General features: G+C 41.1%; 1 protein-coding gene across 5 annotated transcripts in view; it reads left to right on the top strand.

The window, feature by feature from the left end:
* Ltbp1 (latent transforming growth factor beta binding protein 1) overlaps positions 1–20,025 on the top strand; it is a 373,886-nt gene that overhangs the window by 71,990 nt on the left and 281,871 nt on the right. The gene's annotated exons all lie outside the window — the stretch shown is intronic.

Raw genomic sequence — 20,025 nt, 5'->3', positions numbered from 1 at the left:
AGGAGACATAATGAAGAGGTAGGGCTTTAAGTAAACAGCAAAATCCAAGACCTGTAGGTATGAGTGAGCTGTTTCCATAGCACTGCTGGGAGAGCACTCTCTTTAGAGAGAACTGAAAAATAGTAGTAAATGAAGTTGGGTGGGGAGACCCGTATTTTGGATATCTTTGAAAATCCAACAGAGGAGTCTAAGAGTAGGGCTTAGAGAAGTAGGAAGAGACCCACAGCAGCCATTGAGGAAATACAGGGGTCACTTGTGTGTTGCCTTATTATTGAGGGCAGAAGACCTCTCTGGATAGGGAGCACATTCCAGGGAGGGATGACTGGTGGGCCTGCTCTATAGCCAACCTGCCTCTCTCAGGAGCTTCTTGAGAGAAAGAATTCAGTCTACTGATAAAGGAAGCTGGTTCTGGGTTCAAGTTAAGAACTATGTATTATCTGTTTATATGTCAGGGTTGAAAAATTATGTACGGTATAATGTTAATCTGTCTCTAGTAGAGACTTGTCTGAATGCTTCCTTTTCTTGTCTCTACTCTAGCGCTAGACTCAAATTCACGAATCAATCAGAATCAAAACCAAATTTAATTTCCTTCTCTGTTCATCTGCTATCCATCCTCAAACCATTCTGGGATAAGAAGTCCTCATGTCATATAGGAAGAACAAGGTGGTTTTTTTTTTTTTTTTTTTTTTTTCATGCTTTTCCGGATGTACATCAGGCTTTGACTTTTGACCTGTCTTGATCTTTGCATAGCATTTAGCCTTAAAGGATTCATTTTATCTCTGCCCCTACCTACATAAATCTCTTGGGTTCTTATGTTAAGTCAGAAACATTCCTGTTATTCCTCCTCCTATGGGAGACAGAGTCCTGGCTTACGTCTTTCATGATAGACATCATGAAAGAATTCTATGCACTGTAAATGAGTCCCTTAACCCTGTGCTACACTTCTGTAATAATCCATTTGTTACTTGTCTCTATTCTTTTTAGTAAATATTTAAAATTGTTAAATATAAGCTAATAATAAAAATATGAAACAGAGATTGCATATTTATTTTGTGACATTTATTCTTAAGTAATGTGGTTTTTGTTTCAGATGTGGCATGCATTTTTTAATTATCTGTTAAGGTCTAAAGTTGCCAGGAAAGTTTTTATGATTTGCTCTGTGGGCCACTCAGTCCAGGTGACGTCTACATGATAGAAATAACAGTATTGCCTCAGAATTTGAAACACTTTCCAAACCAAGTGAAAAAGTGCTGTTTCTTAAAAATAAGAAACAAACCCCACATATCTTCATGTTCAAAGTAATTTAAGTTATTTATAAAAAATAAAGAAATAATCAAGCTTGCAGCTATTTCTTCTGGATTGAAATCCTTCCTCCTGGAAGGAGCCTCCTTAAGACTCAGGAAGTAAATGAAACTTACAAGATTCAGGATGTAAGCACAATGTACAAATCCCAGGAAGTTCCTGAAGTTTAGGAGAATCACAAGCCCCCTCCCCATAAGCAGTTAAAGTTGTTAGGGAGAGGAATAGCCAAATTGCCTGCAGGTATAAATTGTTCTCATGCTAGTGTGGGCTTTCTAGTGATGTGGTTGCCTTTGAGCCAACCATACTTCTGTAACAGACTCATTGGTTCACTAAGATAGCCTAGGAGAGAGTAATTTCTTTGGTATTTTATTAATGCCTTGTTTAGGGTGGAAAGACATTTGTTCATGTTCCCCAAAGAAAGGTCTCACAGCATAGCTCTGTTAGCAAGTCTTTGACAAAAACACACAAAGCAAAACCAAACCCAAAATAATTGGGAATTTTCAGTCTCACATATATCGTTATTTCACATGTGTTATGCTAATAGCTAATATAAATATTCTTTCATTTCAACAAATGAGGGATAGCTGGGATTTTTGTTTCTTTTTCTTCATATTATTTCTAGAATAATTTAATAAAAGTAACTACTTTGTGCTTTTAATTTTAAACATTTATTTTTATGTGCATGAGTGTTTTGCCTGTATGTACACATGTCCTGGTACCTATTGAGACCGGAAGAGGATGCTGGATCCCCTGGAACTAGAGCTACAGACAGTTGCAAATTGCCATGTTGGTGCTAGGAACGGAATCGGGGCCCTCTATAAGAATAAAGATTGCTCAAAACCTCTGAGCCATCCCTTTAGCCCCCAGAGCTATATTTTTAAAGGAAAAAAATTTCATTCTATGTATGCCTTCTAATAAAATCACATATTTGTCATACTCTGTCAAAATCTAGCACTGGTGTTGATGGCCCCAGAATCAGTGAGTGATTTACTGAATCCTTCCTTGTGTGTACCAGGTTCTGTTTTAGATCATAGATGTAGTATGTGCAGTGTAACTGAATGTTAGCTTTAAAAACTAATTGCTTCTAGGAAGCAAGGAGGTCCCCAGGAGAAGGGGAAAGGGACAAGATCTCCTGAGCAAATTGGGAGCATGGGGGGAGGGGAAAGGGAGCTAGGAGAATGAGAAGGGGAGAAGAGGAGGGGTGAGGAGGACATGAGGGAGCAGGAAGGTTGAGTTGGGGGAAGAATAGAGGAGAGCAAGATAAGAGATACCAAAATAAAGGGAGACATTATGGGTTTAAAGAGAAATCAGGAACTAGGGAAATGTCTGGAGAGCTACAAAGATGACACCAACTAACAATCTAAGCAACAGAGGAGAGGCTACCTTAAATGCCCTCTCCTGATAATGAGATTGGCTAATTCATATGCTATCATATAGCCTTCATCCAGCAGGTGGTGGAAGAAGTAGACACCCACAGCTAAACACTGAACTGAACTGGAATCCAGTTGCAGAGAAGAAGGAGTAAAGAACAAAGGGGTCCATACCAGGCTGGTGAAACCCACAGAAACAGCTGACCTGAGCAAGAGGGAGCTCTTGGTCCCCAGACTGATCACTGGGAAACCAGCATGGAACTGATCCAGACCCCATGAACGTGGGTGTCAGTGAGGAGACCTCAGAAATCTGTGGGGCCTCTTGTAGTAGATCAGTACTTATCCCTAGCATATGAATGGGCTTTGGGAGCCCATTCCACATAGAGGGATACTCTCTGAGCCTAGACACACAGGGAGAGGGCCCAGGCCCTATCCCAAGGATATGACAGACCCTCTATGGAAGGCCTCACTCTCCCTGGGGAGCAGAAAGGGTTATGGGATAGGTAGGGTGTTAGTTGGGGGTGGGCAGGGGAGGAGAGGAGGGAGAGGGAACTGGGATTGACATGTAAAACAAACAATCTTGTTTCTAATTCAAATAAAAAAAATGGAGAAAAACAAAACAAAATAAAAACAAAAAACTAATTGCTTCTAGATGCCTTAGTGTGGCCAACAAGGCCAGTTAGGTGAGAGAATGGAAGAGATTCTGCTGCTCAGGAACACTGTAGCATTGGTGTAGGAATTAGTTGCCACTGAAGGGCTCCTGCAAAGGGACTCTGAGACTGTGCTGCTCTTATCCTGGAAGAAAGGCTTCTGAAAGCTGTGGCTGCCACTGGGCTGGCTTCTTTTTGTATGGAGACACTGCCTCTAGTGTTGAGGAAAGTAATACCTTCTAGAAAATAGTACAAGATTATGGTGTTATCTTGAAAGTGAGTTGGTTCTTGATGTCTGCTGTATAGTAGATCCCAGATGAATAAAATACTGCACATAGCTTTGGCTTTATTCTGCATATAGGCAAGTTAAGTCTTTAATGGTGTACCTCAGAGGCCCCAGGATGTGCAATAAGCTTGCTTTCTACAAGTCTAGGGGCTGCTGGCCTGATCTTGGTCCAGAGCTCTGAGGGGCATAGAATGCATGTGGTGTGTATAATAGCTGTCCTTGATGGCTCTAAGGCATGTTTCCCCCTCAGGCGCCATTTTTTTTCCTTTATTCTTCTGGATTGTTTTTGAGGTCCTGACCACATGAAATTACACATGGACAGAGTTAGAAGACAGGCAATATTTGATAGTTGGTTGCTTTTTTTTTAAGGCTAAAATTCATTTATTTCTCAGATTATCTTAGAATCAATGAAAATGGAAGTGACTACTGGATCCATCAAGGACCCCTGAAAATGCTAGTGGGTGTTAGTATAGTTAAGATAGCTGAACTTTAAATGTCTAAATGAATACTTAGAACGATGGTGGAATTATTGAGAGTTTTTTTGGTTTGCTTTTTTGTTTGTTTTTTGGGTTTTTTTGGTCAGCTGGGCTGCTACTGAGGGTTTTGTTATGGGAATGCATATAAACTATTTATAAACTTGCTTAATGCAGTTATGCTTTAATGTTTGGAGTTTAAAGTCTGCGCGGATCCAAAACTGGATTTAGTATTCCATATCATGTTAAGATGATGACAGGCCACGGGAGCATGGGACAAGGCTGGCACGCTTTCAAAGACATTCCACCTCGGTCTGGGTACCATAATAAACAGAAATGCAGTTTCTCCAATCTGTTATACATACAATGTGTGGAACAGTTTGGAAGTGGTGTTTTTTTTTTTTTTTAATTCCTTTTATTTTCTTTCTTTCCTCCTCCTTTCTCTTCTTCCTCCTCTTTTTTTTCCTTTTTCTTTTTGAGGCACTCTTGTTCTAGCTGATTATGTATAGGACTGGAAATAGTATCTGGTAAAAAGAGATGTTAGCTTTGACATTTTCTTTTATGAACATCAGTGGCAGTCGGCTTGTGAAGGGCCTTGCATTAGGAAACGAGGGTGTAATTTGCACATGTACGATTTTGCTATCGGGCAGCAGGTGGCAAGCTTTGCTTTCCAGTGTTCCTTGGTCTTATTTTTTTATACCACGGATGCCAAGATCTGAAGAGGGTGGTTTGAGTCCACTGGAACATGTCATTTCTTGGCAGTGCAACCTTGAACCTCCTCTTTACTCACTGTGGGTAATTGCCTTTCTTTGGATACCGTGGCCAACTTTCAGTTCCCCTTGGTGCAGATGGGTAGGAGGATTTAATTCATATGAGCAATGCTTTATCCTCTTGTGATTTTAGCAACATGTTCCTAATAGAGAAAATAGATTAGAAACAAATGAGTTTAAGGCAGGCCCCATGTGATTTATATGGATTTGGTTGTGTCATTTTCATTTAATAATGAGAGAGAGAGAGAGAGAGAGAGAGAGAGAGAGAGAGAGAGAGTTGTTTTTGCTTTGATTAAAAAAAAAAACCACTTCTAACTAGCTAAGTACCTTGCTGTGGATGTGAGAGGTAAGGGGATCTCAACTGTGTTCTAGGAAAGTATTTGAAAATCAGGAAGAAAAATACACTCCAAGATCAGGATGGCAAATAGGTCCTCTTATGCTATACCGTGTGTTTATTTCAGATTTGAAAGCAAGGATCTGAGGACCTTGTACATATGCTCCTTGCACACGTTCCTTGCATAGTTACTTTGCCATGGAGCTACTCCCCACGCCCTAGAATTTGAATTTTAAATCTAGAAAGGACTTTATGCTTGGAGAGGAGAATCATGAAGAGGCAGGTACCAAATCCTTCTCTGGCCCATTTGTGTATGCTTTTCTATATTAAAAGTCACGTTTCAGATTATGTTATGTGTTATTAAGAATAGAAAATAATGAACAAAGTCCCTGATCACTGTAAGTGCTTATGAGTCCCTCAGCCTGTCACCATCAGCCCTGTCTTTCCTAGGCCATTTGTTAGAGTTTAGTTCACACGGAGTATACTTTGCATTAATTTGTTTTGTATATGTTCTTGGCTTTCTTTTTCCTGTGTGGGCTCTGCATTTTAATTTTTTTGTTCAAACATATATTATCTATAAGCAGATACACAGTGTATAAGGCTTGTAAGAAACACCAAGCATGTGTTTGCTTCCTAAGTGAGACCCCGCAATGCTGGGCATTTCCTTAGAGGTCTGCTATGTGACTCTTCATTATCTCTTTACCCTGTCCTTCCCCGCAAAGTAATTCCTGCCTATCCTTGCCTGCCTCACAGATACCTAGGCATTTTAGGACATGGCTCTGCAGTATTTTGCAAGCCAGCTTTTGGATGTAAGGTATTCCTCTTGCAGCTGGCATTCAGGCTCCCAGATTTTCTCCTGCTGTTGTATTGAGTAAGAGAGAGCTATTATTAATTCTTATGAAAGATGTCTGGGTTGTTTTCAGTGTCTGACCACTTACTGCATGGTTATGGAGAACGGCTTTGCATCAATCTTATATTACACACTGTTTTCTTTTTTTTTTTTTCAAAAAGTTTTTATAAATTGAAATAGGGATCAAAATGTTTCCCTTATGTTAAGGATTAGTCTTGTTTCATGAAACATGTATTTTAGATGCCCATACTCTCAATGCAATGCCCCTCTTGTAGTGACTTCTTACCAACCGCATTGCAAAGTTCTTTGGCTGTGGTAGCAATGTTAGCCACATCTTCTTCATAAGCAGTAGTTATTTTTTCTTCTCTTGATGCTATAAAAGCTTTTTGGACTCATTTTAATGCATGGGAGGTTGATTTTTGAGTGATGTGACTTCTGTTTCTATGGGGGTTACCTGTCGTCTTGGCACCGTTTATTGAATGGTGATTCCTTCCCCAGTCTGTGTGGCTTTTGCTATCATTGTGCTTATGTTTCATGCATGTTCGGGGATCTTTCTGGGTCCTGTACTCTGATGTGCTGGTATTTCCTCTAACTTTGGGCCACACTAGGCCAGTCTATTCCACAACTATGTATGTAGCCAGTCATGGTAGGAAAGTCCTTGCTTTGGATCCCTCTTCGTCAGCATTTCTTTATAACTGTGCAATCAGCTTGTCAGGTTTTTATTTTGGAAGAAGGCCTACTTGTAATTTTGATTGGGATTGCATTGGATCAATTCCTACCCCCTACACACAGATATACATAATTTGATATTGACTCCTTCTGTTAATACATGCACTCTATCTCTGCATTTATTTATGTTTTCTTTAGTATATTTCAGTACATTTAATGATTTCTTCATCATGGTCTTTATATATCCATTGTGAGAGCTATTTGCCAGCATTTCCTGGCTGCAGTCCAAAACAGTGTCTTTCCTGAAATGTCATTTTCCAACATTCTTTCCTTGGGAAATGAGATCCTATCTTTCCTTAGGTTGAGGTTCTAGTGGACTCACTATCGCCAGTGTATGGTGCATTCTGGGTTTTCTGTGGAGAATTAAGCCATGTGCACAGCTGTCGTTTTACTTTAATTAATTAATTCTTATTATTCTTATTTTTTTCAAGACAGGGTTTCTCTGTGTATCTCTGGCTGTCCTGGAACTCGCTCTGTAGACCAGGCTGATCCACCTGTCTGTCTCTGCCTCTCAAGTGCTGAGATTAAAGGCGTGAGCAACTGCCACCTAGCTTGTTGCTCATTTTAAGTTGGACTCTCTTGGGCTTTTATCACTGAGAGCCCCGTTTGCTGGAGACTTCAAATTAAGGAGCGAGGCTTCTAGTGCGAGCCTGCTGAGTGTCTACTACAGATGTTGAATTTGGTGATTTGACATGTTGGTTTGATCATATTGCTTCCTTTCATCTTTGATGTGGTGAATTATATTAGTAGCTTTGCCAGTGTTGGAATAGTTGTATATTCCTATCATAAAGTTCACTTGGCCCTGTTTTTTTTAATATTTCATGATTTCAATATGGCTTGTATGTATGAGTGAGACTTGTATATAATTCTCCTTTCTCATATTGGTCAATTTTTTTTTAAATTAAAAAAAAATTAGGGGCTGGAGAGATGGCTCAGTTGTTAAGAGTGCTTGCTGCTCTTTCAGAGAGCCTGCGTTTAATTCACAATAGCCGAATGGTGGCTTACAACTGTCTGTAATTCCAGTTCTAGGGGATCTAATACTCTCTTCTGGCTTCCAAGGGCACCTGACACACATGTGGCGCACATATAAACCTGTAGTCAAATACTCATACCCAGGGAAATGTTTTCTTTTTAAATAGCCTCTCCCCATATAGCACTGATCAGTCTGATACTTGTTAGGCAGTCCAATGTGGGATTTTAACTACTAGTAGCCCTCCTATTTCAGCCTTCTAAATACTGTTTCTCATACTATTTTGACATCAATATTAGCTTAACAGTGTGAGCTAGGGAGTTTTTTTTCTCATTAAAAATTTTTTGTGTGTACATGTCTGATATTGAATGCTTGGTAGAACTTGCTTGTAAGCCAGGTATTTCTATTTAATTTTTATTTCCATTTAAAAAGTTGTCTTAAAACTCTTTTTTCCTTCCCTGTCTCTCCCCCCCCCCACCTCGCATGGTCCCATTCCCCGCTCCTCCTCTGCCCCCTTCCATCATGGCAGATTGTTTCCACCCCTCATTTCTTTCCTTCATCAAACAACATTGAATTGTAGTTTTTATTCTCTTATTGATTGCCTCAAGGATTTTACCATGTATTATTTAAAATAGTGAAGGCAGTGTAACAGAAGATCTTAGGACACTGGACTGTGATAATGCCTGCAGAGGCCCATGCTGTTCTTTTCCAATAGTCTAAAGAGTGCTAGTCTTACCACGTGGGCACGCCATCGCCACTGTGTGTCATCTGCTCATTTGCATTTCCCCACGAGCTCACTTTGTCCTCTGTTCTCACTTACATTTTAGACATTCCTTCTGGGACAGTTTGTCTTAAATTGCTTCGTTTTGAAATTCCTGTGGTAAGGGTCTTTCAAATGCATTTTATTCAAGTTTTCAGAGCGTACAATTGGAGCTTGACCATCATATTTTTTCAAGAACATTTTTCAAAGTGATACTTCCATGTCCTTTCTTTTGCTCTTTTATTGACAAGTAAACTTGCTTTCCTCTTTCTTCCTGGTGTGAGAAGGCAGATGATGGTCAAATTTTTGTTCCCCTGTGGTAACATACCTTCTGTCTGATTAGGACACATTCATCATGGTTGATATTTGCTGGGATTTTGATGTGAGGATTTCTATGCATCGTGCTTTTGGAAAATTCTCAGCTACGGTTTTTCCCCTTGGAATATGACTTTTTATTTCTCTGTTTAAGGGCGATTTGATAACGACTGGTGCTTCTTACCCTGTTTCCACTAACTTGTCATGAAATGGTGTCTCTTGTAGCCCTTGGCTGGCTTTGAACTTACTGTGAAGCCAAGGATGACCTTGAATTTCTGATCCTCCTGTCTCCACTTTCCCTGGCTGGAATTTCAGGCTTGCCCTGCTACACCATGTTCATGTGGTCCTGAGATTGAACTCAGGCCTTGGTACATGGGCACAAGCACACTACAGCTGAGCTTTATCCCAGTCCTCTTCATGTGTTTAGCCCCTCTCATTCTTCCTTCCCCATGTCTGCTATATTCCAGGTCTTTCTAGTTCACTAGTTCTCCACTCGGGTCTGTTATCAATGATGCCTTCCTTTGGGGCACCTACGACAAGCAGTTTCTGTGTTTTTGTATCTGTTGCGTACTTTTTCAGATCTTATTCTATGTCTCTTATGAGTCATAATTCAATGTCTACTTAAGCATATTAGAAAGATTCACCCTGTAACCTACATTAGTTCTCTAACTTGCAGATGTTGCCAGACTGACCATACTGTGCTGTTTGATTTTTCTGCTAATGCTGGTTTATTTCTTCCTCACTTTGAGCTTTGATGGCAAGTGTTCATTGGACTCTTGACTCTAGAACTTCTTAACATGTAGATTTAAGTTAGAGTTCTTCAGTATTTTTGCCTTAGTGAGCTTCTAGGCTGGGTGATACTATGTGCTGGGGATCTGTTTGAATGTGGGGTTGGGCTGGTTCATTGTTTTCTTCACTCATATAAATCTGGTCGGATGGACCTGTAGTCAGGGGGTTTCCCTTGGGAGTGTTGTTTGTTTTCATGTTCACTCCAACCCCAGACAGAGGTGGGAACAGCTCCCCAGCTCTCTTCTTGTGGGGTGGTGTCACTTGCTGAGAATTTCATGTGGCAGTCTCCCATTGAATGAATACATTGCCATTGTGGTCATACAACTCTGTCCCAGGGCCTCAGGTAGCACACTATAACCCCCAGCCTGGGAGCCTGGAGGCGGAGAATTGCTTCACTGCTATTGCAGGGGCCTCACTCTCTGGTTGCATTCAGCCTCCCACAGGTTCTCCAGCTCTCCTGTCAGCTTGGCCACATTTTCATATGACTACAATCTTAGACTCTTCATCCTGGGAAACTTCCTTTGAACATTGAATCATCCATCATAGTTAGAGAGCATGATTATTATGAAGAGTTGTATTTCTGAGGAACAAACAATATTTGAAGGATGGGTGTTAAGTTTCTTAAACTGCATGGAATTGTATCATGGTTGAGTAATTCTAGACTGGCTCTTTGGAGGGGCTCAGATAATTCTTTCCCTCATTTCTTATAATGTTAGGAGCCTTATTAAAATGCCCTGGGGAAGGGGTTGTTCACCCAAGTGAACCCTCTGGCTGCTCAGGAGAAGTTTCTCTTATGTCTGTCCTTTAGCATCTGCCTGGGGACACTGATGCTCTGGGCTGTGCCTCTATTTTCCATAATGTCATTTTGTTCCCAGCCTGGTCGTTTAGCCTTGTCTCCTGAGTATTCATCTGTCTCATTTGTGTCTTTTGGGAAGTCTCTAGCCATCCCAAACATGTGTTTCCAGTGTACCCAGGAGTGTGCTCTAAGAGTAAATTAGCCTTTGTGAGCTGTAACTGTGCTATTCTCCATAGGGGTTCAATGACAGAAAGTAGTTCTGCTTGGTTTTGCTCTGGAAGCAAGAAAAGGAAAAATACACTGCCAATACCTCCACTGCGGTGACCTTGGATGGGCAAAGACATCATTACTCTGAAAAGGGAGAGTTGATATAGACAAAAGACCTGTGTGTCTGTATATTCAACTATGGATACTTGTGAATTTGTTTTGGCAAATGGAAATAATATTATATCCCTTTGGAGGGTTTGTGCCTATGTGTGCGTGCGTGTGTGTGTGTGTGTGTGTGTGTGTGTGTGTGTGTGTGTGTGTGTGTGTGTGTGTGTTGCTGATGGTGGCAGGCAGGCTTTTATTGAACCTAGAGTTTATTGATTTGGCAAGACTAGGTGCCCAGCAAGCTCCAAGGATTCACCTGTCTTTTTCACTCCAGCCCCAGAATTTCAGACATACGCCTGCATCTGACTTTTTATTTGGTTTTAGAGTTGTGAACTCAGGTCCTCATGTTTGCCTAGTAAACACTTTACCAACTGGGCCATCTCCTAAACTCCTGGAGGGTGTTTCTTTCTTCTTGAATTGAACTTACAACTTTTAATGTTCTATCTTGAGCTCATTCCTTTGTAATGACCACCTGTAACTTGGCAGTCTGCAGAGCATTGCCAGATGTATTAGGACACCAAGTAAAACATCTTTTTGTAGCCAAAATTGAAATCAAGTAATTTTGGCTGACCACTTCTAATCTAAGACTTGTCAAAATCATTGAGAAATGACATGTTTCTCAGTGGGAAGGATGATGATAATATACATAATCATAGGTAATTAAGTTGAGGCAGCAAATGAAATTCAGTAATTTTTTAAGATTTGTATTATTTCTTTTTTAGAAGTCTGAGTTGGATTTTGATAACCATCAGTTTTAGATCATGATGATAATGGGTTTAGAAAGCAAGTCCTAGTCCAAAGTTGATAATGGTCCCCTTAAAGTTGAGGTTTTAGATGATGAGAGTGTAGTTTTGTGAATGGTTTAGACTGAGGTTGAAAACAAGACGAGGAGAGAGAGCAGGTGTAGAAACCGTGAGTGTGGGGGAAAGTTAAGGGGATGTCAGATGAGGTGACAAACCTCAAGGGGCAGGTTTTTGAGGTCTGGGAGTGGTTAATGAAGTCTAGCTGAGTGGGGACTGTTAGGCATCCTATCCCCTGGGAAAATATGAGCTAGAGTTATTTGAAGAAGCATTGGATTTGCCATCCTGGGTGCTGGTTATTGGAGCTAATGAGTAAATGAGAGCATTTCACAGGGAACTTCTCTGTTAGAGGGAATTCATGGGATCCTGTGTGGAGCCAGATATTTGGAATAGGGGGTATTGAGTGTTCCAGGTATGGAAAGTGCTAGATCCTAACACACATGATTAGATTTTTTTGCTGCCAAGGTTCTTACAGTTCAGTGGAAGGTATCCATACACACATAGGATAATCTTTAATCAAAGTTAAGGTAATGAAATTCAACAAGTGGTCTGGGAGTTCCAAAAAAAGCAATAAACTTTTCTTCCCAACAAACCCAAGCTCATTCTAAGACCTTTTGTAATTCGGGACTATCTACTATCTACTGCATCGTGTACTTTACCTCCCTTGGTTCATACATCACCTCTGTCACAGCCTACAGTTTTTCACTCCATCCATGGTATTCTCTTTACTTCTTCCTATCAAACATTCCTTGAATTATGAGGAAAATTAAATTTGAGAGTCTCTCCTGAAGTTTTCAAAATAGCCAACATTTACTGGGATATACACAATGCTGAAAAAAATGTCCGACATGTTACATGCCCCATCATGAACTTGCTGATGTTCATGTGATTGAAGTGCTGCCTAGCACAAATGTAGAGTAACCAGGGCAGAGCTGAACACTAGGCTGGGTAGCCTGATGTCCTGGAGGATCTTTCTTTTTCTCTTCCTTCCTTCCTTCCTTCCTTCCTTCCTTCCTTCCTTCCTTCCTTTCTTCCTTCCTTCCTTCCTTTCTTCCTTCCTTCCTTCCTTTCTTTTTCTTTTTTTAAATAGTTTTCCCCCTTTTAAATTCAAATTAGAAACAAGCTTGTTTTACATGTCAATCCCAGTTCCCTCTCCCTCCCCTCCTCCCCTACCTCCCCAAGAACCCTCTATCCCATCCCCTTTCTGTTCCCCAGGGAGGGTGAGGCCTTCTGTGGGTTATCTTCAAAGTCTAGCAAATTATTTGGAGCAGGGCCTAGACCCTCCCCAGTGTGTCTAGGCTTAGGGAGTATCCCTCTATGTGGAATGGGCTCCCAAAGTCCATTCGTGTACTAGGGGTAAATACGGATCCACTGCCAGAGGCCCCATAGATTGCCCAGACCTCCAAACTGACACCCATGATTAGGGGGTCTGGATCAGTTCTATGCTGGTTTCCCAGCTATCAGTCTGGGCACCAAGAGCTCCCCCTTGTTCAGGTCAACTGTTTCTGTGGGTTTCTCCAGCCTGGTCTTGACCCCTTTGCTCATCACTCCTCCCTCTCTGCAACTAGATTCCAGAGTTCAGTTCAGTGTTTAGCTTTGGATCTCTGCTTCTGCTTCCAACAGCTACTGGATGAAGGCTCTAGGATGGCATATAAGGTAGTCATCAATCTCATTATTGGGGAAGGACATTTAAGGTAGCCTCTGAGTTTGCTTCCTTAACTTTATTAGTTTCATAAATATGTAGACTGTTTTCCCAACACTTCTAGTTTGGGATCTGGAAAAGAACACCAGGAAAGTATCTGTAGACACTTACTGAACAACTGCTTTGTATCAAGCTGTGTGCAGGGAGATAAATAGACAATTAGGGCAGAAGAAGGGCCCTGGAGAAGTCTACTGGAAGCCTCAGTCTCTACTCCTTTCCTCATACAGATAATTGTAAGATTATATTGCAATGTGATTAAAAAAATAGTGCATCAACTTAAGAGGCCCGGTGGCTCCTGGTTGTGGTAAATGTCTTTAGGTATAAGATGCTCTTAGCTGTCTCCACCCTAACTGTGCCATGCTGCATTCTCAACAGTCAGTGTATCCCAGCTGTTGTAGACTCTTGCCAGCACTTAGTATTGTTTGTTTTTAACTTATGCCACTCTAATTGATGTGTAAGTGGTAGCTCATTATGGTATCAATGTGAAGTTTCCTAACCAATCATTTAGATGCTTGCTAGCTATCCATGCATCTTCTCTGCCAATGCATTTGTACTATCTTTTCCCTCATCTTTAATTGGGCTGCTTATTTTTTTTCTGTTGATATGACTGACTTTTTTCTCCCATCCAGCAACTGAAGAAAGGCTTTTGTTAGGGGTGAGGAAACACACACAGAGAAAGACTATCCATAAAGCAGAGGGGGACTCAGGAGGCTGAATCCTAGCTTTTCTTTGAGGGCTGGACAGTTTAAAAGTCTTTGAAGTCTTCTTCCCCTAATTTACAGTTCATCAGTTTTTACAAATGATGGGATGGCTGACTGGCTCACAACTGTTATGGAAACATGTTCTGATACTTTCCCACATTAGCGTGGGACAGCAGTGATGGCTGAGGAGGAAGAGGTGACCACAGTGCTGGCCTAGCTCACAGCATGGGAACCCTGCTCACTTGAGTGTTGCTGGGGTATTCTCTGGTACAGCTATTCTCAAAGGAGGCAGAACTGTGCCCTGCTGGTGAGAGTGTGGCAGGCTGGATGGGAGGAGGTGGCACAGGGGTTCTGCAGAGCTTGCTCTGGTATCTGTGTCTGTTAGCCAACAGTTTTGAGCATGAATTTTATCCTCACTGGCAGTATTCAACAGAAATGTAACACAAGCCACACGGTAATTTTGAATTTTTAAAATGGCCATCAAAAAAAAAAAAAAAGCAAAAAACAAAAACAACAAAACCCCCAAACAGAAATTGTTTAATAAGTCATATTGAATTCCACACACTCAGAATATTATTATATCACATAATTTATATAAAGTAATACACAATGTAACATTTAATATTCCCAGAATGCAGTTTTGCCTACAGTGAGCATCCATTTGGATCAGCCAGGGTTCCAATGTTCATAATGACTTGTGCCTGGTGTACACTGTGTTAGGATAGCTTTGAAATTCACTTGGAAGCATTACATCAAAGCTAGACAGAACTATGGATCGTCTAATTGGGTTTCTGGATGGCTCCCCACAGGGACAAGTGGTAGAGGAGGAGCAGCCTGGGTATGAGGAGAGTGTACTTGGTCACTCCCTGCCAAAGCCACTTTGCATTGTGTGTTTGTTCTCTGCCTAAGGTGTGGCTTTAAGAAATAATTCTGAAAAAAATTTGAATTCATGGTAAAATGTCACCCAGTTCCTTTTTATACATGAAAACATAAAATCCAAATGATGCTAAGTCATCTGGCCAATGCCACCTTCATCAAGCAAACACATTCCTACCTATACTTTGTAATTAGAGATTTCCTTCTGCCCTGTAGAAAACCAGGGTTATGTGTGTATTTGAAGGCCCTGTGATAATTTTAACTGCCTTGAAACTTTCTTGGTGACCAGCATTCAGGTAAGCTGTGAATGATTTTTGGAATCTCTGAATTTTTCTACAAGGAGAGACATTTGGACATTGCTCTCTTCCTTTTGACATCTACTCTTGTATGTAAGCCACTAGCTGGTACCTGTGAGCCAGTGCCATCTGAATGTGATACTGCTGGAGATAGGAGTTGGTCTTAGGAAACTCCTGGCTTTGGAATCAGGACACATGGTTCAGTGTTCTGCTTTACTCTCTCCTGCCTGTAACTTGGACAGATCATTGAACACCATGCTTAAATTTGCTCATTCATGAACTGAGCATGACCATTGGTCACAGCTGGATGATGAAGCTGAGTGAGTTAGGAAGGAAGGAGGTGATATGAAATCATGGCAATGCCAGAGCTGGGGGCTTGGCTCAGCAGGTAAAGCATTTGACGCCCAAGTGGAGGGGTGGAGTTTGGAACCCAGCACCAACATAAGTGCAAGAAAGGTACTTGGGAGGCAGAGACTGGGGTTCCAGGAGTAAGCTGGCTACTCGGATCAGTGACCCCCAGTTTCAAATGAAATACCCTGTCTCAATCATATGGTGCCATTTGATGTCAACTTCTGGCTTCCACATAAACACATGTGCACATTCACACATACATGTGTATCCACACACATGTGAGTACTTGTACATGCAAGCACACCGCACGCACATATACACTCCAAGTGAGGATTGGCTGAGATGTGGAAGGCAGTGACTCAGACCCTTTCACTATAATGGTGGTGGTCCCCACCTGAGACTGAGAAGTCTAGATCTAGATGTCCCCATAAAATATTTGTGTTATCCCCTGAACACCATTCTGTTGTTTCTGATGGTGAGGGTTGCCCTCTGGGCTTCTCTTAGGTTCCAAGTTGTGTGATGCATACAAGGCTGCAGTATTGGCTTCCTGTGTGGTATGCAGAGGGTCCCAGGGTGCTGGTGACTCATGATCAAAAGCCACTTTATTTTTGCTTCCATACCTTGCACAGCCTGTTAGGTTAACAACCATCTAAACCGAGAAGGCCTATCACCTCCCCACAGGAAGTGTGGAGCCCAGAGACATAGGCACACATTCTCATTTCCTTTTAAATGAATACGATCTCTTTAAAAGTTTTATTTGAATACCGATCTGTGGTTTGCAGAAGTTACTTGAATTTTAAACAGATGTGTGTGCAATGCTAGGTGTCAGCTTACATGTTTTCACCCAGTTTTGTAGTCATTGGTTTTTAGGGGTGCAGCTAGGTCTCAGGCCCATGCCTTAATTCAAGCTGGTGCAGGCTCCCATGTGCTTTTCTTGTCCAGAGCCATGACACTTTAACTAAGACCAGTGTCATTTTATGAGTATCCAGAGCAGGGCTATGTCACTTGACCATACCCATGGTCTCTCATAGGCTCAGATTTGCTAATTGTTAAGGCCAACAGTGCATGGAACCTGGGAAACTATAGGTAAAGAGAAGAGCACAGAGGTCCAGACCACGCTGATGAAAAATGCAGAAACAGCTGACCTGAACATCCAGGAACTCTTGCTCCCCAGTCTGATAGCTGGAATACCAGCATGGGACTGATCCAGACCCCAGGAACATGGGTTTCTGTGAGGAAACCTCAGAAATCTATGGGACCTCCTGTAGAAGCCCAGTATTTATCCCTAGCAAAGGTGTGGACTTTGGGAGCCCATTCCATATAGAGGAATACTCCCTGAGCCAAGACACATGGGGGTGGGCCTAGGCCCTATCCCAAAGGATACGAAAGACTGTTATGACACCCTATGGAAGGCCTCACCATCCAGGAGGAGCAGAAAAGATATGTGACTGATAAGGTTTTAGTTGGGGGTGGGTGGGTAGGGGAGGACGGGTGGGAGAAGGGAACAGGATTGTCATGTAAAACAATCCTGCTTCTAATTCAAATAAAAAAAGTTGGAAAAAAAAGTGTTTTTTTTTTTTTTTTTTTTTTTTTTTTTTTTTTTTTTTCCAAAAAAAGTGCTGGTCCTTGGAAAGTATCCACGAATGGTCACTTTTCTTAAGTTCAAGGGAATTTGATAATGTTTCTAGCTAGATGAAATTAGGTTATTCAGAAACACGTAAATTTTGAGTGGCTCGGCAACTAGTGGCTAAAAACAAGCAAAGCCCCTCATTAGTGGAAGCTAGTAAAATAGATTCTTTAAAAACACCCACATCAGAGGGCTGGGGAGATGACTCAGTGGTTCAGAGCATACACTGCTCTTCCAGAGGACCTGGGTTTGATTCCTAGCATCCATGTCAAGTAGCTTACAATAAATGGCCTGTAATACCACCCAGGGAATGCAATGCCTCTGCTAGCCTAGCCTCCATGGGTACCTGCACACATGTGACATATTCTTACAAATATATACGCTTAAGTAAAAAATTAATCTCAAAAAGATCTTCATGTTTAGTGTTTAATACTATGTATGAAGGAATCTAGGGACTTGCTTTATTATTTGACAACCACATTTCTTTATCAGCAATAAACTCCTGTTGATTTTAAAAGAGAAATACCACACAGAGCTGTAATTCCTTCATTTGACAGAAACAAGGGAGGGTGTTGCTGGAGATTTTCTTTTCCCGCCAGGTCTCTCCACTTCAGCCCCAAATGAGCACACAGATGCTATATTAAGTATTAAACTGTTGGCCTAAGACTAGGGTTTCTATTTGGCTAGCTCTGTCTTAATTATCAACCCATTTCTATTAGTCTATGTATTTCCATGTGGTCTTATCTTACTGGAGAAGGGCCCGGACTTCTTACTCCTTTGGAAGCTTACTCCTTTGGTATCTCCATGAAGCTGGGTTCCCACAGGAGGGAGGATTTATTTTGGTGCATGATTTCACAGGATGTCAGTTCATCATGGTGGGAAGACATGGCAGTTAGAGAGACTTCCTCCCATGTGGAGGAGGCTATGACATTACTTGTCATACCTTGGTGGAGTAAAAGCAGGGTGCAGTGTGAACTATCCCAAGCCTGTGCTTGCCAGCTGGGCCCTGTTCCCTAAACACAACTTTTAAAACAGGGCTTCTAGGTGGTGACCAAATGCTCAAACACATAAGCCTGTAAGGGACAATTTTACATTCAAACCATAACAAAGCCATGATATAGGACAAAAGAAAAGGACTTGTGATGTTAAGGGGACAGGCTTTTTTTGAAGAAGAATTAACAAGAAGAATTTAAGTTTTAACTTGATTATGCTGTGTTAAAATCTGACAACTTGGTCAGATTCACAGTTTTCCAATTTGAAAATCCACTTCTTTTGGGTGGAAACCTCCCATCTCTTTCTTGCTTTCACCACTGAGAGTGGATGTTTGAGTGAACAGAAGGATGAAGTGGGTCCCTCTCTGTCCTTTTAGGTTGAGGCAAAGAGAAAGGATTGTTAAGGGCTATATATGGTTCCTGAGGGCAGCCAGATCAGGTAGGACACCAGTAAAATAACTAAGCAACCTAATATTAGTTTGGAAGGTTAAACTGTATGGTGATAACCAAAGTCAATGGCTTTGCACATTGTTCCACAGTGAAGTGTGGAACACATGAATCAGCACTTCTGATACTGAGTCAAGGTCCCAGTTGCTTTTGTATGTAAACCAGAAACATGTCACTGCTGAAGTGCTCATCTGATGGGTGACAATTGCCAGCCTCTTCTTTTCATGTGTTTATTTTCAGTGTTTATTTGCCCCAGATAGGAATACCCATGGCAGGCCCAGGAAATATTTGCTAATGCAATTTCATTAAGTCCAGCTTGATGAACCAATGCCTTTGTTTACAAGAGTATGGGTTACCAGAAGGCAACTCTATCACTAAAACCCTACCAGAGTGTCATTTGAAGCTGTGTCCCTAGAGCTCCCTGCATGATTTGCTGGAGGCTCCAGGGGAGGGAGGGGCCTTGGGGGCCTGAAAACTTTCATGAACTTCCTGGGCCTTGTAAGTTTTATTAATTTCCTGAGTCTTAGGAGCCATTCTCTTCTCTAGACAGGAACGTATAAACTCACAGGAAATAGTGATCCAAAAGTGTGGTAAATACCCAGATCTGTGCATAATTCTCACCAAGTACTTTCCTATCTCCAAATCGGTGCAAAATTCTCACCAAGCACCTTCCTTCCCTTCCCTTGCAGGAGGGTATCACTTCCCACAATATCGTGGACCCAAGACTCTTGCTTTTCTTTCTCTGTCCCCTCCTTTATTGTTTGGACTGGAGGTTCTGAAAGTCTATTCAGTCTACAGCCATCAATTACATGGAACGTTTGTCTATGGAAAATGACAGCATTTCCTCATTTCATAATTCCCCCAATAACAACAGGTTACAAAATAGGGGTTTTTAATCATAATAGCATCAATTATACTCGTTTTTCCCCCCTTGCAACATCCATAGAGTTCTAAATGTCTGTTTTATTGAATGCACTCCAAAATTTCTTGGATTACTGGCATTTATTTGGCTTGAATAAATTAACATGAAGTTTCTGAGTCATCATGTAATAAGTTTTATTCTAAATATTTAAAACATTTTGATTAGTATTACTCTATCAGAAAACTTTATTTTGAAATAACTTTCAGCTCAGAGAAATGATCTAAAGATAATTCAGGGGATTTCAACACATCTATTACCCACTTCCTTCTAATATAAACATTTTACATAACCATGCACATTTGTCAATTCTTAAAATATTAACCCCATAGTATTAACTAAAGTACAGTTTTATCCTTAAAACTTGAATTTTATTTTATGGTAGTGATTTCCCTCTGCCAACTAATGTCTCTTTTCCATTCTAAGACCCAATCTAGGATACCACTCATCTTTGAGTCAGGTTTTCCATAATCTGTGGTGGTTTTATATTCTTCCTTTATTTTTCATGACTTGGACTTTTTGAAATTGTTTTGTAGACTGTCTCTTTT

Source organism: Cricetulus griseus, chromosome 7, assembly GCF_003668045.3.
Source record: "Cricetulus griseus strain 17A/GY chromosome 7, alternate assembly CriGri-PICRH-1.0, whole genome shotgun sequence".
In the NCBI taxonomy this organism is placed as follows: Eukaryota; Metazoa; Chordata; class Mammalia; order Rodentia; family Cricetidae; genus Cricetulus; species Cricetulus griseus.
The sequence above is the reverse complement of the archived record's forward strand: the minus strand, read 5'-3'. Positions and strand labels throughout refer to the sequence as shown.